General features: G+C 37.6%; 1 long non-coding RNA gene and 1 pseudogene across 1 annotated transcript; both read right to left on the bottom strand.

Annotated features, from left to right (window-relative positions):
* Positions 1-476: 476 nt before the first annotated feature.
* Positions 477-1,301, bottom strand: LOC121052409. Its single transcript, XR_005808974.1, has 2 exons — positions 1,161-1,301; positions 477-948 (listed from the first exon to the last, which is right to left on the bottom strand). It is a non-coding gene; the product is annotated as an uncharacterized LOC121052409 (long non-coding RNA).
* A 3,364-nt stretch (positions 1,302-4,665) lies between these two features.
* LOC112201277 lies at positions 4,666-4,778 on the bottom strand (annotated as a pseudogene).
* Positions 4,779-23,331: the final 18,553 nt, after the last annotated feature.

Below are 23,331 nucleotides of genomic sequence, written 5' to 3'. Positions count from 1 at the left end.
TTGGAGGAAGAATGTTCTTCGACATCGATTGCAGTATTGGAATTTTGGATTACTGCTCTTGATAGCGTCAAGCTTTTGGGCATAAACAAGGAGATGTTGATACCAGAAGCATGAAAAGAATTCCACCCGGCCTGTGATTTTTCAAATTCTAATTAATCATGTCATCATAAATTTGGGAGGAAGCCTATTAGGACTAAAAAATAAATTAAAGAACAAAAGAATTGAACAGATGGGGGAAAGCCATCGTCAATGGCAGAAAAAGTGAAACCTTTAGAGATCAAAAATAAAAGAGAGAGAGGGGCGGTGAGAAATGATGAAGAGATGAAAAAAAAGAGAGAAAATCATGATCATGATCGATATTAGTTGCTAAAAGAAGATGAACCCAGATAAAATTGAAAGAGAGAGAAAACTCAGTTATTAAATTGGATAGAAATTGCAGATGAACCCAGATCAAATTGAGAGAGACAGAGAGAGAGTTGTGAACGGGCACTCTTCTTCTTCTTACAACCAACAATTACAACCACCATTCAGCTGGAAAATCTTCATCAACACCAATTGTCAAAGCAAAAATTCCAAAACCGGTCCACCCAATTACAAAATTATTACTTTATTAGCCACCATGTCCACCCATCAGTAGCCCAGATTCCAGCAATTAATATCCCCTCTACCAATCCAATTCGATTAATTATCACCCTCATCTGCAGAAACCAAACTTGCATTCCCACCCACCGCTCAACCGCCGACCACCAAAAGATAAACCCCGCAGCAGCCGTCACCAGTCACCACCACCTGAGAAGAAAAGAAAACCAGTCAGTGCATCACCATGGCCCGTCCGACGAGGCAAGAAGCCACTGTCATAGCGGAGGCGCTGCAGGACAACCCCGTACGTCCAGCTCCTCGGCATCTCCCACACCACTGCTCGTAGCTGTCTTCAACGAAATTAAGGTTCTGGAGATTGATTTAGGGGGAAATGATTAGGGTTCAAGTGAAGGGACGAAAATACTCTTGAAAAGTTAACAGAGTTATATATTATGAACATCATCTTTTTCTTAAATTAGCGCTAAGGCGGAACCTAGTTAGCCGCCCAGTGGGATTTTTAGAACACTCCTTAATATACTTGAACGTTTTCAGCTGAAGACCTCCTAGAGCCAGACTAATACCTGGTTAGACCGACCATTGGATCCCAAAAAGCGTATGCGTCAAAAAACAGGCCGAGCTAGTCCTCATCCCAGACCCTTAAGTGCAGGCCTATACAAAAATATCAGATCAGGTTAGAGAAGACCAACTTTTGATGTGTATCCTCCCACGTATATGGATAGCAAGCCTTTAAAGAACTAAGAGGGACAATACGGTCATAGTGGCATGGACAGTATGGGCCTTCTCTAGGAGCCTTTTAACATAGCCGACATCCAATATATATCAGAATCCCATGTAACGTAAAATGTACTAGATTTTCTAACTCTCCATCCATTCTCAATGACTTTCTTATCACTCAGAATCATTGTATTTTCATACAGCTAGTTAAATATCATGTTATATATAGTCTCTTTTGTCAGAGAAGATGCAAATGAAGTACAACAAAGTGCCCCTTCAAGATATGATTTAGGAGTGTTGCACTTACTATTAAATGATCCGCCCTTATGAGTTATGACAATATACTTCTTTTATACAAACATGTTTTTTTACGAGTACGTAAGTGAGCGCCTGCTTTTTATTCATTCTCATATTTAAATCCACAGCTTACACCGTTTTGATCTACCCAGAGAGCCAAGGTCTGGCCTAGTTCCACTTATATCTTCCTTGTATTCAGTCATCTATCTAGCAACATGACATTGTCTCACCAAAACCAAATTTACTTGTCTATACATAAGAAGTAATGTATGAATTGTGCTACTTATCTGGTCTCATAAACTTGGTAGTACTACCGGTCAAAAGACCATATACTGAAGTTCAGAGTTTGAATCCCTTCTATCCCCCTTTTTTTGTTTAATTGGTAAAAAAAAACTATTCATCCCATATGGAGACATGCATTGTAGTGCCAGATAACATCCTTGGTATATTTTGGGTCATCCAATAAGCATTTGAGCAAAACAAAGTCTGTTAAATTAGAAATTTTTAGGTTAAATTAGAAAGAGAATTTCATTTCTTAGTAGAGATATGTTTGTATGTAGCCCTAGGATGACCCAAAAATCCCGTCAATTGCCATCATTGGTGAAATGAGGTCAAGAATTATGGACATGATGGTCAACATTGTCAACCCAGGAAAGCCTATGAGTAAGGTTTCTAAATCCCATAGGTTTCTAAATCCCATTGCTTGACTATCTTGAGTTTTAGGCAAAGGCACAATTGAGGGCTTGTTCTGCGAGATCAGATCCTGCCGGCCTTGGGTGGTGACATTGGCGCAAATCCCCCTGTAATTATTGCTTCGAATGTAAATGGACCCAATTGTGCTCAAACCTAACATAGCGCTAGGTTATGTTAAATATTCAATTTATGTAATATGAAAATTCAATTTTTAATTAGGACATTTCGCCCCTCTATAATTATGTTAGTTATTTAAATGTAGAATGTTTTAATAAAAACTTAAAAAGTGCATCATCCTCATGGGCTCTGTTAGGGTCTAGAGTACAAAAACTAGTACAGTTCAGGTTGACAGATTCAGTCCGTCCATTAGTTTAAGCGGGTTAGATACCTTAACGATAATCATTTTAGCTGAAAATTTGCAGAGACGATCTATACACTAGTACCTAAAAACTGAACGGTCGAGATGTGGATATGCGACCGAAAAATGACTGAAAACTCGAACTTCGCACGTTAATTTCAAAGCGGAGCTCCGCTCTGGATTGGATCTGTATATATATGTATAGATCGTCTCTGCAAATTTTCAGCTAAAATGATTATCGTTAAGGCATTGATAATTGCCTTAAAGCTAGTACGGTTCATGTTGACAGATTCAGTCCGTCCATTAGTTTAAGCGAGTTCGATACCTTAACGATCATCAATTTGGCTGAAAATTTGTAGAGATGATCTATACACTAGTACCTAAAAACTGAACAGTCGAGATGTGGATATGCGACCGAAAAGTGACCGAAAACTCGAACTTCACAGGTTAATTTTCAAAGCGGAGCTCCGCTCTGGATAGGATCTGTATATATATATATATATATATATATATGTATATATATACCCATCACTTTGAGAGAGAGATGGATAGCGGCGCACGACCCACCTCACTTTGTGAGCGTAGCTTGTGCTCTCTCTCTCCTCTATCATTACTCATAATTTCTTATGTATTTGATAATGAATTGTGAGTAGTTCAATTTTGAGAGTTAGGGTAGTGAAACTCTAACTCATCTTGTGTAAATATTGATGTTTTAAATGAAATAAGTGCAATTTCCATTGTATATGCTTTAAATCCGAATTTATTGGTCCTTAGAAACAAGTTTCTAGGCTTTGTTACCCTTTGAAATTATGTTGTGGGCAATTGTGATGAACAGATTGATAAATTGACAACTTATTAGTCTTGTGGCATCTAAGATTTAAGTGTGGTGACAATTAGCTAGCTTAATTGTAGCTAAACTTGCTTGGGTCTCTATTATCTTGCTCTCTAGACCTCTAATTTTGGATATTGCGACCTTAACCGGCGTAATGCCCAAATTAGAAAGTTGATTGTGGTCTTAACCGGCATAGTCAATACACCGAAAGGATAATCGATTTAGTAGACTTAACCAGTACTAGATAGGGGCTCGACACATATAGGAAATGCATGTATTTGTGAAATTGATATCGATGTTTACAATATAGTTAGTGTAAATCACTCGACACTCCCATGTTTCCATTAGTTTGAATTCCAATTTTAATTTCTTGCTTGATAATTAGTTGTTTGCTTTTATTTTAGTTTGCATTTAATTTAGTTAATTCTCAATTTAAAACTTCCGAACAAAATTCTACTTTCCATTGTGGATAACTCATTTGGGCTACAAATTGGTGGCTTTGATTAGGTTTAGTGTGAGTTAAGCCGAACATTGCCGAGGCCTGGTGCCTTGATTGTGAATATATATATTTTTCATATATTTTTTTGTTTGTTATTTTCGTATCCTACCGCCAATTACCTCGTTAGGTCCAACGCCTAATCCCCGAGGTACTATAATCAAGGTTTTAATAATTCCCTTACTTGACAATGATTCGTACGCTTGCAAGAGTTTATGAATTAAGTCAATGGCGTTGTTGCTGGGGATTAGGGTCTTTGGATCTTAATCGATCCCTTGGTAATTGGCATTTTGGGTAACTTTTAGCATACTTTTATCGTTATTTTTGTTTACATCTCTTGTTTCTTTGTCTAGTTGTTTATTTTCCATTTTGATTTTTCACTTCTTTGGTTAGTTTACTCATTTTAATAGTACTTTTTATTTTTCATTGTCTATTCTACCTACTTTCTATGGCATGGCTAGTGAGAGGCCGTATGATCATATAATTGAGTTTGATGCCATATGTTCCACTATGCACTTGGGAGGATTAACTTTGGAGGGTTTAAAGCTTCGATTATTCTCATTTTCTTTGAAAGATCAAGCACGCACATGGTTTCATAAGCTTAAGTCAAGATCCATTCTCTCTAGGGCAGATATGCGAAGAGTCTTCTTGAATGCTTATTATCCACATCATCGGACTACTTATATACGGGATAGCTTGACCAAGTTCTTTCAAGAGGATAATGAGACTTTTTATGATGCATGGGAGCGCTTCAAGGATATTGAGTTAGGTTGCCCTCATCATGGACTTATAAAGTGGCTTCTTTGTGAGTCTTTCTACAATGAGTTGATTATTGATGATAGAAGAAGGTTGGATAATGTATCGGGTGGAAATTTTCTAAAGAAAGGTCTCAATGCCGCTTGGGATATTTGTGAGGAAGTGTCTACACAATCCGGTCAATGGGATAATCATCAAAGGAGAAGAGGAGGTAGAGATGACCACACTACATGTAGAGGTCGTGATTCACATGCATATGGTACTAGAGGCAGTGATAATTCTATGGAGCCTCGTGGTAGACGTGTATATTATATTTCTCATGTTTCTAGAAATGATGAAGTTATGAGTTCTAAGCTTGAAAGGCTTGGTGCAAAGATTGACAAGAAATTTGAGATGCTTCTTCAAGCACAAAAGGGTAATGGTACTTCTTCTTCACATGTCAAGAGTGTTAGTTCTTCATATCTTTGCATGAATTGTGAGTCCTTCATCATTCTCCTCATGATTGTCACTTGGCTTCACAATTTCCGGAATTTGTTGAGGAGCAAGTTAAAGCGGTTAGTTCTTATCAAAGGCCACCACGAAATGACCCTTATTCCACAATATATAATTTGGGTTGGCGTAATCACCCAAATTTCTCATGGACAGATGGTGGAGGGTCCTCTAATGCACACCAAGGTGGTTCTCACTCATATGGAGGAAATCAAGGCCTTAATTCTTCATCTTTTGGTCCCCACGGCCATGGGAACACACAATTTGGTGGACAAAATCATTATGGGCAGCAAGCATCTAGTCACAATTCTCAAGGCCAAGGGCCATCTTTTGGTGCTACACATGCTTATGGAAGAGCCCCACATGACACTCAAGGGTTTGGTCAAAAATTCTCAATCATTTGGAGGTGTCAATCCTACACAAAATGCTCATCCCAGATTTCAAAATAGGCATGCACCATAACTGGAGCCAAAGAAGTCTCATAGGGATGATATATTGGCCACCCTAGCTCAAAGTAATACTTCTCTTACACAAAGCCAAGCGAAGACCAATCAAACTCTTAGTATTCTCGCTCAAGGTCAAAGTTCACTTGTACAATGTGTGGGAAAGTTAGAGGTTCAATTGGGTCAAAAGAGCTTGAAGCACGTCCACAAGGAGCCCTACCTTCACAACCGCGACCAAACTAAGAGGAAAAGTCCATGAATGTATTGCCATAACCACTTTACATTCAGGAAAGGTATATGATAATCATGTTTACATGCCCTCATCTTCTAGTTTTCATTCAAATCCTTTATTTGTGCATGATGATGATTTGCGTTCATATGGGACCAAGAGGGAAGAAAATGTACCTCTTCGCTATGTTGTTGTTGATGATCAATTGTATACACATCATGAATCTTTTTATTATAGGGAGGATGAGACCGGAAGAGAAGAAAATGTACCTTCCGGTAAATATGGAGTGGGTGATGTGACTTTGAATGCAAAAGGAAGAAATAAAGGGGTGAATAAGGTAGCCGGAGGGGAAGAAGATGTACCCTCCGGAGGGGCTATTCCTGATAGTGATTATGGTTTCTTGTCCATTGAAAATGATGCAAGTAAGTATGGTTTGATTGATAGTGGTAAGGAAAGAGCTTTATTGAGAAATAACACTCCTAGGGATGAGGATATCTCGGCCCCTAGAATAGATGGTGAGGCCATGAATGCTAGGGACCCATCTAAGGCCAATGGCACCTCTAGGAAGGTTCTTAATGCCATTAGACCCACTCCTAATAAGTTTGAGCCATCTACTTTAAGAGAAAAGGAAGGGAGGAATAAGGAGGAAGACCTACATGTTCATGGTAGCTCTAGTGATAGAAATGGTCCGGTCTATTCATCATTAGGAGAGGCCTTGAGGGCTACCTAGTGGGACCGTGAATACTCTTAGAGGCACCACCAGGAGTTTCACATTTGATCCACCTCCTGATTTGAGCACACCAAAACCTCAACTTCCTTACCCTAATGTGCCAAGAAAAGAAAATGTGAAGAAGGGTGGGAAGAAGAAGAAAGTTGGTTTAATGTCTGAAGTGCATGATATCTTAAAGTAGGTCAATGTCAATATACCTTTGATTGAGCTTATTCGACAAATGCCAGTTTATGCAAATTTCTAAAGGACTTGTGCACCCATAAGAGGAAGATAAAGAATGATGAGCGGTTTGAAATTTGTGAGGAGGTTAGTGCTATCTTGCAAGGATGGATCCTTCCAAAACTTAAGGATCCGGGGAGCTTCAATATCTCATGCACTATTGGTGAGAAAACTTTCGATAGAGCTTTGATGGACCTTGGTTCAAGTGTTAACATTATTTCTTTTGAGACTTTCCGGAAACTTGATCTAGGCCCTATTAAAGCTACTCCTATATACTTACAACTTGCGAACCGGAGCATTATTAGAGCTATGGGCGTTGGTGAAGATGTATTAATCAAAGTTGACAACTTCTACTTGTTAGCGGATTTGGTGGTATTGGATATGGATGATGGAGCTCATTCACTATGTCAAAAAAGCCTTCATTCGACAGATATGATATGTCGTCTGATGAAATAAAAATCTGTTGTCTAGGTGGCTGCCGTCTCTAAGTCACTCAGTCGACAGATATTCTCCGTCATTGATTATGCACTCAGACAACAGATTCAGTTTAAGGTACTATCGCTTGAAGTACCCAATATTGAAAAATTAGGGACTATCTGTCGTTTGAAACATATTACTACTACATATTAATGTTGTTGGGAATTCACTTCATCGACGAGTTTAACAAAATATCGGTCGATGTAGTTAATTTAACATGACAGAGTTTTACTTGTTTCTGTCATTTGATTGAACCAATATTGAAGCTTAGTTGATGCTTCTGTTGTCTGATTCAAAACATAATGACAGTTATATGTCAACTGATTTTGTACACAACAATATTTATACTGTGAGTTATATTGTTTGAGATTCGTTTGTACTACAGATAATTGTGTTTGTTGTGGTTAGATTTGATTTCCAGCTACAATTTTAGTTCTTTTATGTTGTTTGAATCTCACTTGGAGTATAGTCTAGACTCCAATTTCTGTTGTCTGAAATAGTATTCAGTCTCATTTTTCTGTCGTTTGTTTGGACTTTCAACCACTGTTTTAGTCAAGTTCTGTTGTGTGTGTTAATATCAATACATGTAACCACCTAATTCTGTTGTTTGATAATCATTTCAAGTCCACTTTTATGTTGTTTGAAGTAAGTAGAAACAAGTGATTATTGTTTGTTTATGTTGTTTCCATTTTGTTGATACAACAGATTATGAAACCTGCATATGTTGCTTTTCAACCATTTCATCAAAGCCATAAAATTGGACTAAAATCAGCCAACAAAATGAAGCCAATTATTTTATTGCATCTATCATCCAAAATACAATCTATCAATTCCACAATTCTAAACCTAACGTTGACATTATGATTGAGAGAACCAAAAAACACCATCTTATCTCGATCATATACCTAACGCACTAAGACAAAAATCTGCGGGTCATTTCACCATAACCACATTGCTCTTTCTTAACTAAAGAGTTCTATAATAAAAGCCTTAACAGTTCTAACCTATGTTTGAGCCTAGTCTTCATCGCGTCAAAGTACCATGACTCTCTCAATAGAGAGATATGGATAGCAGAAACCCAGCAAGCTGCTCTAGAATGACATCCACAACATACAATGCCCACCTAAAATTAAAACCATGCAAGTAAAATTAGACATTACCAAAATATTGCTTCCTTGCTTAGTGAAGGCAGTTAGTTGATCAGGTTACTATTACCAAACTATACAAAGTACATTATACATCTGCTTACTACCTGCAATAGTAAAGGTATATTCATCCGTTCCATGCCGCTCTTGGTTTTTACAATGTATAGTGAGCAGTATAGCAATGTGCATTTGGTAATAAAATATTGGACAAAACTAACTGACTTGATGCATATACTCTCGGAAGCGTACGAATCGTGTTAAGATACTTCCACGGGGATTAGTGGCTAACCCACAATCCTTGGGTAGTCGGAACTAAAATCACTAAGCAAATAAAGGAAAATAAAGTGAATAAAAATACTAATCTAAGGCACCAAGATTTAGCAATGCTCGGCTTTGATTTTCACCAAAGCCTAATCAAAACTAAGAGCCTAGTGATGATTATTTACAACGTATAGGAGTTTAATATTCTGAGAGTTGATTTTAGGTTAACAAAAAGTAATAAAATGTAAAGCAACTAATAAAAATGCAAAGAAATTAATAAAAGTTTAACTAAATAAATGGGAATGTCGGGTGTAAGGGAGGTTCCTTCACCCAAATTCTATATGTCGGAAGCTAATATAATATAGGATTAAATACTGTTTACTCCCTATACTTATAGGGTTTCATCGTTTCAGTCCCTGACCTTCAAATTTCACCTAAAAAGTCCCTAAACTCTCAATTTCCTCCCAATTGGTCCCTGCCGTCAAAATTTTCTGTTAAAGTTGCTGAAAATGTCTATTATGGCCTCACTTACTTTGTTTTTTTAAATTTATTTTTTCTCTCTCTTTTATTTCTTTTTTTCATTTCACCTCTTGAAGGTCTGTGGATTGGAACCATCTTGATGAGGAGGTGAACAGAAGGAGGCGAGAGACGTGGAAGAAGAAGAAGAGGTAAAAAGAAGAAGAAAAATTTTAAAAAAAAAGAAAGAAAGAGGAAGAGCAATATATATATATATATATATATATATATATATATATATATATAAAGTAAATGAGGGTATAATAGACTTTTTAGGGGAAGATAACGGAGTTTTTGACGGATGCTTGAAGGCAGGGACCAATTAAGACGAAATTGAGAGTTCAGAGACTTTTTAGGTGAAATTCGAAGGTCAGGGACTGAAACGATGAAACCCGATAAGTATAGGGAGTAAGCAGTATTTAACCCTATAATATAGATGCAAATTTCCTACTTTGGTGGTAGTAGTGTCCAAGGCGGTTCAAGGCTCAAGGACTGAAATTCCCTTTCATTGTATTCCTACTCCGGTTCAAATGCCGTAGGAACTCACTTGACATGAATTAGAGCCGGTTCAAGGGTCACTAATTCACATCAAGAGGCCTAGAGATCGAGAAATTAGACTACTAAGCGATCAGCCCGAGCAATCACAGAACGGGTGTAAATCATCATGCTTATAACCCTTCGAATAAGAAATTGAAGGTTTCTAGCTTAAGAATTAGAGGGGGTCAAGCCTCTAACTCTGTCATAGACATGCTCAAAATACACACCCTAGAGTTGACTAGGCTCCTAGACATGCATTTTAACCCAACAATAATTTAAATAAGCATCCATCATATAAAAGTTACATCATTACATTAAATTAAACATCTTTTACACAAAATTTGGGTTAGGGACACAACCCTAACCCCCAACAAGAAAATTACTCACAACCCATAATTATGAACATCAAAGATACAAAATTCAAAGGGAAAAGAGTATAGAAGCGTAGGAGAAAACAAGAATAATCACAAATAGATAAAAAGCTAGCATGACTAGTCTTGAATTACAACTCCCACCAGTGGCGGATCCAGAAATTTTTTTCAGGTAAGGCAAGACAATGGCAGGTTGAAGTAAAAGGGGAAGGGAGGAAAATTAGAGGGAAGCTATAGATTTTGGAGGCAATTGTGAAGATTTTGGAGGAAATTGTGAACAGTTTACCCTGATTTGGCCATAGTTTTGCCCTATTTCTGCCATTTTCTTCACCAATTCACCTAATTTTGCCCTATTTCTGTCATTTTTACATACCTTGCCTATACCAAACCTGTGTAAATTCAAAAATCCAGTCTAGGCAACTGCCTAAGCTGGCCTCTATGTGGATCCGCCGGTGACTCCCACAATTACCCAAGTCTTGAATATTGTAGAGGTAGAGGTCTTTGATGAATGCTTGAAGTTTTGAGTGAGTAATTCTTCAATTCTCTAAAATAAAACTAACAAAAATCTGAAAAATAGAGAAGAAGGAGAGGAATGAGAGCAGCCTAAAGGGCTGCCCTGTTTTTGGTGCGGCGCTGCTGGTTCTCTCCCCTAAAGAGAATGATGCATCAATATATATACCAAGGAGAAGAGATGAGGGTTTGGCTGGTAATGAATGTCACATGGTGGTGAATGAAAAGGAAAGTGAAATTGCCACGTCACGTGTTAAGTGATCAATTAATCAATGGGCAATTAACCCATACTTTCTTTGGGTGCTGCACGTTGCTGTCCTCCACTGTTGGTTAATTAACCAAAGTCTTAATTATACAATTAAGCAATTAAGCTTTGGCTAATAAGGTATCCATAATTTCGTCTTTTTGTCGAAAGCTCAAATTTTCATCATTTTTATGCTATTCTATCTCGTTTCCGCAACTCTGCTTATTTATAATAAAATAAATATAAATTAATTAATTACATAATAATTGACTTAAGGATTAACTTATTTCTAGTGTTTTAGATACAATTACATGCATGGAATTGCATGTAATCACTAACCTGAAATACTTAACTTTGTGAATCTTGCGATTCTGTATAATAAGTGAGCTTGCTATACGACACGATTTGCATACATATAGAAGAGACCCAACATTATCAATTGAAGTTATGGCTCCAATTGTCGTCACGGCTCCAATTGTCGTCACGGAAAAAGAACTGGGTATCAACCGCAACTACTTTGATCTAAGCAACTAATATTCACAACTGGACATCATAATTGAGTAGCAATAATTGCATGAGTTGAACAATTTAAGGTGCAAAGGAGAAAAAAAAATATGCAGATCATCCAATATAGATAGAAGAATCACCTTTACAAGGAAAAAGAAGCAAATAAAATTAAATAAAAAAATTGCTCACATGTTATATGATTTCAGAAAGAATGAAATACTTCTCAACTGACCTCAAAACCTGTTTGTTTCAAAGCTTCAAGGCACTTTACCGTCAATCTGATGTCCGGGAGGCCATCACCAATCTCAATCTCTGCCTGTATCAATAAAATTATGTTCATGTGTGTGTACTCAAAATCTAAAATCCATTCAGAAGCAATTTAAATATTACATCAACACCTAGATTTATGCATCCAGTCCATTCCTTAATTTTTTTATGTTCTACGTTATTGGGATCAAATGAATCAGTCATGCACCACTCATATACAGCAAAACATTGACCACGTTTTAGTGCTCTATAAATCTCTTTGTAACATCCATACCGCACAGAAAGAACCAAACATTAAGCCAACAGACGCATCTGAATGTACCCCTGAGTGTTTGCTTTTGACATTTAAATTAGTTGGAAGTCTCCTAGCTACTAAAAAGGCAACTTACTGCATCTGGTGCATGGCAGGTAGCTTCAATTGCGTATACCGCATCAAACGTTTTTTCAGGAAATGGTATTTTCATGAAGTCAACCTGCATCATTTAGAAACAAGTACAAAGTATAAATTATTAACTCATTGCTGTAGAAAATTAAAAGAGAGGCGAGGAGTACTTCATAAAGGAACCTCCTAGAACATGAACTTAATATACTGGACCTGTAACGTCCCGAACCTAAATTCACCTGTTTACTAGTCATTTGGACGGTAAACGACAATTACTTTCACTTTTTACTCTGTTTCGATACTTTTAGTGGCCCTAAAAGTTGACTTTTTGTTCGGGTGAAAATTTGAGAAAATGTTCTTCATGGAAGTTGTAGAGGACGTTAAACCGAGCGCGTGCATATGTGGTACGTAAAAATTGGAGCTCGTATGCCAAAGTTATAAGCGAAAATGTGAAAATTACTGTTCATGGTAAGTAGTATATATTTGAATTTTTACTGTTGGCAGGTAACTTTCCTTTTTTCTCTCTCTCTCCTCCTCCCCCGCGTTTTTCTTCCTCTCCTCGGTTCTCTCTGCAACTCCGGCCATCTCCCTCTTCCGGCCACCTGGGAGCGAATAACCAGCACCGTTGGACTCCTCTACTTCTACCCAACCTCCCCACGGCGATAACTAACGGCGGTTTGGCCGGAAAAAGAAGAACCAAGCCGGAAAACTTTACTGTAGAAGTTTGAGTCAACGTCAATATCTTCGGATTCCGGCCGTCTCCGGCCACCAAACCGGCGTCGAAGGTTCGGTTTTTGCCAAGGATCATTTTGCCCCTAGCCTTGAGCCACGATTTGCACCGTGGAGGAAGAATCGAAGGTTTGAATTTCTTGGTACTATTCATCAATCTGGGTTTACTGTTTTCTTAATTGTTGACCTAGGTCTAGTTGTTTTCTCGGGTTGTGGTAGTTGAGAAAAGTGTTTGGAATGATGAGATGATGGTGCTGCCAAAATTTGGTGGCCATCGGAGCTGGTGGCGGCGGCGGCGGCGCAGCCACTATGGGCGGCGGCTGCAGCGTGTAGGGCAGTGTTTTAATTCCGGTTTTTAGCCCATTAAATTGTAGAAATGTTGTAGAGCTTGTATGTGAAGTTTGGTGAATTTTGGAGGAGTTTGGAATTGTTTGTGAATTTTCGAAGTTTGGAGTTTTGTGGTGGAATTATGGGAAATCCGGCCGTCGGATTTCCCTCGTTTTCATTGTGGAATATGTAAATTGAGGAATTGGAATTGTGAAGAGATTTGGGTGGAATTTGAGAAGTATTGGAGATAGGGTTTTTAGAGGTTTCGTTTAGGTTCGTATTTATTTTATCGGATTACCATTTACGGAAATATAATTGTGTACAGGGCAATGTCGCGAGCTACGGCTAGATGAAGGAACTCGTTTGCGTGGTTGCCCAATAGTACTGTGAGTGGACCTTTGCTTTTAAGTATGGATGCATGCAAATGTTTTTCTTGAATTAATGCTTTAATTAATTAACATATTATTTTCCAATCATATAAATTGATTTTGGAATTTATTTACGATTTATCTCGTGGATTTGCTTTCAATAATGTTTCTCATGAAATAAATATTGATTTATACCGGTGGTGAGTTTCGGTTATTAAGTTGTTATGCTCGGATTCAAATTTATAATTGATGTTAATTTTCGACGAATTGTTTTCGATGTGATTTCCGGATTTATACTATTTATATTATATTTATATTCGTCGATTTGAGACTTTATTTACAAATTGAGTTTTGTTGGAGTAAACCTCCATGTTTATTTATCGATATTCGATTTTGGCATTGGGAATGCCTCATTGACAATCTACTTATTTCTTTAGCGTGTGGGACACGCTGTTAATTTATACGACTTTACGAGAATTTTCGGGTACGGTTGGGAATCGTACCCGTGTTTTCTTTATTCGTGGGACATGGGGAATCTTTAAGGATTTATTGGATTTTAATAGTTTTTACCCACCATACCTGGGTCGCTATATTTTATTGCTAGCTAGCTTATTAGTACTCCTCCCTGCTTACTATGTGTTTGTGGGTGAGTAAGAGCAGAGCATGGGATGCTCCAGAGTGTGGGACACTCCGACCCGAGCCTAGGAGGCTCCCTTCTTTCGTATGGTGAAACCTCTTCCCCATATTTTATCGTTGCTTGACTAGCGGGGCTAGTCCGATTTTCACTGTAGCCAGCGGGGCTGGTCTTATTTTCTTGTGAAATGAGATTTCGGTTTTACGATATAGTTTCGAATGTGGTGACTAGCGAGGCTAGTCGATTTATTGTTTTGGAATTCTTGGATTTAAAGCTAAATGTATTTTTTTCTAATTGTTGCATGCATCGGTTATTAAAGAGAATAAATGTGGGAAAGTATGAAATCCTTTTTCCTTTAAATTGTTTATTTTTGTCCGCTCACGCTAACGTTTTCGTCTACTTTCCCCTGGGCCTTTCGGTTTCTAATGCCCAGTTTGCAGGCGAATTAGTGGAGGTCGGGCGTACATGACATTTGAGGCATAGTTGTCACTACTTCTGCAGTGTAGGATCGCTTGATCCTTTACTCTTCTTTTATATCCCTGTGTATAGTAGTATTGCTCTGATTAACCTTTGGGATTAGTATTTTTTGAGTTTGTGTTTTGTGAAAGTAGAGTTGTTGGTAATTGGGAGCAGGGTGGCTCCAGGAGTATAAGGTTGGTTTGCTTGAAGCGTTTTGTGTGTTTTACAGGTTTTTGGGTAGTCCATTTTAGAGGTGACTCTGCCGAATTTTTGGTAGAGTTATCCCTAAGGTGGGCCCCACAGGGCCACCTCGGATTTCAGGGTGAAATTCGGGGCGGGTCCTGTCAGGACCACCAACCTTAACAAAGTCACATGTCTTGTCAATTCCAACAATGCAGTTCAGTTCCTGTGGAGCCAAAAAAAAAGCTTGAATTAGGCCACTTTGAAATAGAATTATCCCTGTGGTAATTTCAAAGATGAAAAAAAAAAATCTACTAGATTTTATACTTTCATTGAAGAAAATTGAGAAACATTCCAGACTAGCTATTGAAAATATATCAAAGCAAGTTGTTCAATATGCACCAACCTTTCCTCTTGTTATCTGATATTCATTGTTGTTCAACCCAGTAATTGACGTTGAGCTGCACAAACCACCATAGTCTGAAATGTTAATAAGCTATCAATATGCAGCAACCTTTCTTCTTGAACAATTAAATTATCTTCTACTAAATCAAAACATTGCAAATGGCCTAATAATTAATGTTAAATGTACGTAGTATTATTAGGCAATAGTAGTACCGATTCAAAATTTACAAAGATACAATGCAGATAAGGGAGCTAAAAGCACATTTGATAGCATAGTCCAGCCTCTAGATGTGTGCAACTGAAGTAAAAATAATTTAATGGCATTCACCTGAAGCGTGTTATTTCTCTAAGTGGTCTTCCGACAACCTACATTCAAAACCTAGCACCAAAAGATACCAAAAACCAAGTCAACATATTGAACCAAATGCTAAAGTATATCTCCAGCTTAATAATTTGTGTTACATTAAGTCTACTTGAGAAGGCAAACCTTCAATCCAGGTTTCGGTCCTAGTTGTAAGGCAAGTAAGTGTTCATGCCTCTTGCATTAAGCAAACAAGTACTTTTACCCAAATCAAGACACATACCAGAGAAAGGTTTGAGCAATGGCTCAAAATGACGAGAAATTGATTCCTTAAAGATCTATTTTGACTTGTCACCAAGAAATAAATGAGAAGAGTCCAAGTTTTACAAATAATTAAATTATTCTTTCTGCCAACCAAATTGAAAACACAAAACCAAATCCAAATGCAGTATGTTCATCTTATTCCAGTTTCCATGATTTACACAAACACAACTACCACAACTTGTATAGATGATCGAGTCTCGACAATTAAATTTCTCAGCAACAAAACAAGAATCCAAGGCTAAGCACCTGAGAAAAGCAAAAGAAAGAGAATATGAGCCAAGAATCCAAGAAATTTAGAAAGACGTTAATGAGCCAAGAAATCAAGAATCCAAGAATCCAAGAAATTAATGTGCACCATCAATTGCCCATTAATAGCAAAGAAGGCTAAGTGTCCCCTCAGTTTATCACAACCAAAACCCTAAACACAAATAAATAGATTCAATTAGGAAAAGAGCCTCACTTTCTGCAAATCATCTTCTCCTGATTGTACTTGTGAGTCAAAACCATCAAAGAAGGTTCAATAATGAAGAGTCGCCTCTGGAAGCCATAAAAATCAATCCAATCAGTTTCCAAATCAAATCCAATCGTCTCAAAAATTCACAAACGCAAAAGCTAGGTGAAAGAGAAAGCAGACGTCTTTGAGCTGCTTTCCGGTAAGGTTTGAAATCCACTTTGTTATGAAATTAAGTGTTTGTTCCCAGGTTTGAGTAGGACTTCTACTGATAGGTTTAATACTCACCGTTTCATTTAAATCATGTACTGAACGCATCGTTTTACTGGGTTACCCCGTTGAGGAATATGTTAGGTAGACTGAGCCGTAGATGTGCGACACGTGTTTGTTATTTGCTATATATACAGTGTAAGCTTGAGAAGAAGGTTATGAATGAAAATTTGCACTCTAGAATTTCTCTCTGCTTCATTTCGCTACTATGTCATACCATGGCTACGATCCCGGGGATCGTAACAACTGGTATCAGAGCCCGCACCTGGGCCCTTTCCCGGCGAGTCCAGCGGCTTACGGTGGTGGGATCTCTGGCGGGTATTAAAGCTCTCCTTATCACTCTTACGGTAGCTCTACCTGTGAATTTACCCAATTTTCATCGCCACCAAACCCTTACCCACCATTGCAACTCAACCCTTGTGCAACCATCATCAATGACCACTTACTCCCTGACCAATTTCCATGTGTTCCTCAGACTCACTCACAGTTCTTCCCTCCTCCATACTTGGAACCGATTGATCCTATTGCTCCGCAGCCACTCACCTTATCCTAACCCAAATCTCTGGATTCATCCTTCAACTTCACAAAGCCATTCACATGAACCATCAATTCTCAGTGTTTATTCTCAGTTTGTCCCCACAAAAACCATGACTACACAACCTCTTTACCATTATGCTCCTCCACCTTCAGCTTATGAGCAACCACGACTAATTTCAGATCTAAAGCAGCTTCACCCAATTTCAATGGAACCTGACCAGATACATAAAGATCAATTGGAGGCAAGAATTTCTTTTGAAGCTATCTGCTCCCAACAATCAACATTCCAGGCTGAGATTTTAGCAGAGCTACGTCAGTTGCGTTTGGGTCCCAAAAACCCAGTGACTGAAGCCGATTCGAAGTTGTTGAAGTTTGGGTCACTACCAGCTACTACGGTTGCTACGTCTCTTACAGCGTCGGGGAAGACATCGTCCTCAGCTACTGCTATAGCTGGAGGTAGTATTCAAATCTTAGAACCAAATTTTAATCTATCACCCCATGAAGAAATATTGGATTTGAATAATGATATTTCTGTTGTGGTGGTATCTAGAAGTAGTAGTGAGGATAATATTGCTGTTGGTATGACTGAGAAATTGAATATTGGGAGTAATAGCATGGCTGCTAGTACAAGAAATAAGGAGTCTGAGATTCAAAGCACTGAAAGGGGTGAACAGTGTGATGTGGAAGAATAATGTTCAATCACATTATTTTCAGCACACTAACTTTGACAATGGATCATCTGTTGGGAACACACTTCTCGGTTCTGAGGCTCATACTTCCATGGATGTTGGTAATGGATTATTAAGTGGTAATATTGGTGAAGAAAATTTGTCTGCTGGAGACAAATATGAAAAAGTGCAAGTGACTTCTGAAATGGTACTAGAGAAAATATGGGAGAAATGGAAATCAAAAGTTCATGCCAAATTTGCAAGTGAAGGGAATGCAACGGAGCTGGATTCTACTGTTGGGGAATGGCTCAATCTTGATAGAGAGATGGTGATATGTTCTGCTGATGCACAATCTGCAGCAAAGGGAGTGCAATGGTTCATTCTCTGCTTACAACTTCAACATTATGAGATAAAGGAGGCTAAACTCTTTTGCAAGGAAGCATCTGATGGACTTGGTGAACTGACTCAGAACTCATTGTCTCAGGTATTCACTACATTGGATTTAAATTCTCAACATGTTAGAAAAGCTTTTGAGAGTATCTTGTATGGTATGCTTAAGCTCTATCGTAATTGCTTAAATGATAAAGCTGGAGAAGAAAATTGGCCTCGTGATGAGTGGATTGAGAAAATGAATAGGGATGTCAATAATTTGTTTGATAAATGGTTGAGTAGTGAAACTAAACTTTATAGTTTCCACGATGCTGCTGTTCGTGATGAAGGTTGGGGGCTTGCTACTCTTGGTGAAATTTTTTATGCTGCTCATGTCAGTGTAGAAGCTTTCTTTCAATTGCTAGACAAGAAAATTAGTGGCATAGTTACTGAAAAATTGGACTGCAAGGCTTCTCTGGTTTCTGAAGTCCTTGATTCAATGGAAGCAACCAAACCTGTAAGCGAGCATAATGATATTGTAATTATGAGCTGCACTACACCTCTTGATGATTTCAAGGTTGATGATCACACATGTGATTTCCACAGAATTTTCATTGAGCTCCTGATTGCTTTCTACTTGAGATACATAGATAAGCAGCCCAGCCACAGAAGTGGGGAGAAAGAGCTGCATATGAATTTTCTTGAAACCCATATGAAGCTAGATGAGAAGTGCTTGGGATATGTTCTGTCTGCCTTGGATGACTTGTATCGAACAACTCTTCGACATACAGGTAAGTTTATGACCAAAAGTCATGCAGAATGTGCTAGATTCTCACCAGATGGCCAGTTTCTTGTGGTTACAATGCGTATGAAAGATGTTACTGGAGGTAGCCTTTATCTAATTGAAGTGGTTGTACTTTATTTACCCTGCCAAACTAAAGCTATATGTCAACCAAGGAGGTTTTCTGTTGAGGAAGTTATTGACTTTGTCAAAAGCAATTCTAAGTTATCCTTTATGTTGTACTATTGTGATCCACTCCTTTCAAGAGATTATGGTGTATTTTTAATGACTAATATAAACAAGTCTTTTCAATACGTGGCGAGACATGTTCATAAGGATATGCTTTTCTTGGCCACTAGCTCTTCAATTTTTTATTCCCCATTTCATGCACTTGTGAGGAAATTGTTTACTTCATCACCTATGGCTGCTATATATCCATTTATTACGACCTCCTCTAGCTAAAATATTGAGAGAAGATGAACACTACATCATTGGAATTGTGGTGCTTATTTCTATCAATCAACTGTTGTCTTTAAAGTCTAAGAAACAAGGCCTTGAAATTATGTATGGTGATGTTTACAATGGAAATTATTGTTCTCATGTGAGCTGCTCTCTTTACTTCCTGATTTCATGATCACATGGTTTATTGAACTTGGCTTTGTGGCAATTGTCTCTGGAGATCTTGCATTGGTTCCTCAAAATTTCTTTTCAATACCCATGCAGTCAAATGAAGCTCCTCTGCTTATCTTGTTGACTGTAATTATGCACTCCCAGATAATGGAATTTGTGATTTCAAGCCATCTACTGCATTGTCCCAATAGAGAAGCCTTGAGGGTCTTTTCTAATATAGAAAATTCGTACCAATGGCAGTTATATTCTAATTCTCATATGAGTGTTCATCTATGTGCACTAATACATACTTGGCAAGTTACTACAGAGGATGGTATTGCTTTTGGTGCAGCCTTGACAAACATTAAAGACCTCAAAATGATATATCCTACATTATGGTATGTTCCATTATTCACTTGTGATAATCCTAATGTTGTACTTTGGTCGAGATATTTGCAATTTGATTATAAATTGGGATATGCTCTTAAATTGCTTAAGACTGCCATTGAGAAAGCTGAATACACTGGAAAGGTTGTCATTGAAATGGATGTTGCTGCATCTGAGTTTTATGGAATAGATAAAACATATGACCTGACCTTCAAGGAAGAGAAAACTGATGGTTCCCGGAAAATTTCCGGAAATGCTCTCGAGGACGTCTATAAGCCATTTGTGATTGAGTATCCTATTGTTTCAATTGAAGACTCCGTTGACCAAGATGATTCAGAGCCCTACTCTAAGATGACAGCTGAAATGGGGGAGAAAGTGCAAAACTTTAAGGGAGGCACTGTTGTTTGTTCTAATATGCATGATTTGGAGGCTAGCCTTGGATTGGATATTAGCAGCATCTCATTTCATCAATGGGGTATCACATTTTTCATCTTCTACTTCCAAGATGGTTATGAAGTTCCAAAATTCTGGTTTGAGATCTTGGCTATTGACTTGGTTACAATGAAACCTGTTATCTGTGTTACTAATGTTGCAGAATTTGATATAGCTGAACCTGGAGAGAATCCTCATGTCAAAGAAGTGATGAGTCCTGCTTTTGAGTTGCAATCTAGACTAGTAAAAATGTCAGCACAAGTTCAACTACTCTTAGCATCAAACACTCCTGATCTGAAAGGTGCAAGGGAAAGCCTTGTTTTGATCTCTAAAAAGCAAGGATGGAAGCAATTATTTTCAGGACATAGCATTAATTACTTGAAGGTTGTGGCATCTGTGGTGATTGGATTTACTATGTCGGTTACTTGGCATTTGATTAAGGGTGTTAAAGAGGACTTGAAAACTGAGATCATAGCTGCATTGTTCAAAGATGTAGAGGGTTTAAGTCTGACACCAATTGCAACAAAGTCTTCATATTTCTATGGGAAGACAACAGTATTGATGACCACTTTTGAGGATAAGCTAGCTTACAGGTGGTTGTTTGAGCTCCAATTTTCCAGAATGTTATTTCTCATATGCAGGTTGATTCATTGGAAAAGGTGTCAAGCATATCCTATTTGAAACTTGAGGTCAAGTTTTGCTAAAGGGGGATGGATTGTTATGAAATTAAGTGTTTGTTCCCAGGTTTGAGTAGGACTTCTACTGATAGGTTTAATATGCACCGTTTCATTTAAATCATGTACTGAACGCATCGTTTTACTGGGTTACCTCGTTGAGGAATATGTTAGGTAGACTGAGCCGTAGATGTGCAACACGTGTTTGTTATTTGCTATATATACAGTGTAAGCTTGAGAAGAAGGTTATGAATGAAAATTTGCATTTCTATTTTCTTAGTTTTCTCTAGAATTTCTCTCTGCTTCATTTCGCTACTATGTCATACCATGGCTACGATCTCGGGGATCGTAACACACTCAAATCGAACAAATACATATACACACAGAGAGTCTAGCTAGTAAGTAGTACCAAAGAATCTGAATCAAGAAATACAAGACTTGAATCTAAACAGAAGAGACTCACTAACCTTTCCGATCTTGGAGCTCACAGTAAACGACTAGTTTTGTTTATGGTGAGAGTCAAGACTGGGCTGAGTAGCCCCTTGCTTGTTTGAGACCTCTATGCAACCCAAGTCCAAGCAGATAAGGTCGACCGGTCGATATCGCTAAGACCCAAATCAAATTTCAAAGGAAATTAGCAAAACCCCCAAATCAATATACAAGGAAACCCTAAAACCCAAAACAAATTAAAGTCGAAATCCTAATTAAGACAAAGAAAGAGGCTTACCGTGCAACAACAGTGAATCAAGACTTTGGACTCGTTCTTGAAATCGAAGAACTCCACAACAGTGTCTTGTTAACCTAGATAGATGAGAGGTTGAGGATACTCTTCTGTGTCAAAAACCTAGATAGGGGAGAGGCTTTTGTTGCATAGATCGGGGGAGAAGAACCAGAATTGGGAAAGGGAAAGAATGTCGCATAGATGGCTAGCTGATAGGGGAGAAGAACCAGAATGGGGAGCTACAGTTGCTTTGGGTTGGGAGAGGGAAAGAATGCTTTTGTTTTTTTAACCTAGTGTTTGGAAAACTCAGGTATAGCTCACTTAAGTTTTAGTTCAGCCAAAAAATTTTGTCCAGACAAGGAGAAATAATTTCTCCAATTACTCAGGCAACAAAATTTAATTATAGCTGTTGTCTGAGTTTTCTAAATTATAAGGGTGTGTCCTGTAACGTTTTATGAAATTATTTTTGTAATACTGGATTGTAGAATGAAAACGGGAAATTAAACTATAAGTTTTTAAGATGTAAATACATGTTCGGTACAAGTATTTCAAAACTTGAAATATTAAAAACATATCTATCCTTTAAAAAAAAAACAAATCTATAGCACTCTGTTTAGTTTTTCCTCAGTAATCATGAAAGATTGACTATTTTGTTTGTATTGATTATGAATCTTTTACTAGTTGTTATGAGAAAAGAAACAGAGTATTGTGAAGGACATTGAACAAGAAGAATCAAATCCCCCAATTTTGTTTATAAAATATATCATATGAAGTTGCAAGCTCTTGAATCTTTAGTTCAAAAAGATAATTCAATCAAATGTCTCAACCTTAGTTGTTAATTCCTCTTGCCCATGAGATAATCCAATTATATTGAAGCATAAAATACCGAAGCTTTCTTCCTCAGTGGAAATTGTGGGAAAGAAAGAGAGGAAGATCAAAAGAGAGGAGAAGAGTTTGTGGATATATGTGTTTAAAAGTAAAAAAGAAAAAAAATATATATATCACTTTCTCTAATTGCAGGGCAGGTTGTCTTCAGGAAACAATGAAAATGTTAAAAAGTCATTTCCCATATTTATTCATAGTTCTTGAATTGTTTCCTAAAATTTGTTTTCCTTGTTTTTCAAATTTAATGTACCAAACGCAAATTACATAATTTTTTGAATTCGTAAAATAAAAAACTATACCGCAAAATGATATCGAACGGACCCTAACAAACTTGAAAAAGTTGAACTAGTATTGATTTTGATACCATTCAGACAACAAAAATAGTTAAAACTATTGTCTAATAACGTTCAAAAAAATCAGACAACAGAAAAAACGTCTTATGTCATCTGAGGGGTATGGTATGAAGCATTTTTTAACATAGTGATTGTGATAAGGACATACCTATTATTCTAGGTAGACTCTTTATGGCGACCGCGGGAATCAAAATTAATGTTCAAAAGGGCACTATCAAAATGAAGGTATTGGGTGAAAAAGTATTACTCAAGAGGCTTGAATCCACTTACGCTCCAGAAGTGGTAAAAAGTGTGCTTTCTATTAACTTGCATGGTCACACTATAAGAAAAGTAATCATTTATGACGCGAGATTTACTACAAATAATAAAAGCATGCTGTGCTTGATACTTTTTA

The sequence above is a fragment of the Rosa chinensis genome, chromosome 4 (genome assembly GCF_002994745.2).
Source record: "Rosa chinensis cultivar Old Blush chromosome 4, RchiOBHm-V2, whole genome shotgun sequence".
Lineage (NCBI taxonomy): Eukaryota > Viridiplantae > Streptophyta > Magnoliopsida > Rosales > Rosaceae > Rosa > Rosa chinensis.
This window is presented reverse-complemented; position numbering and strand designations above follow the sequence as displayed.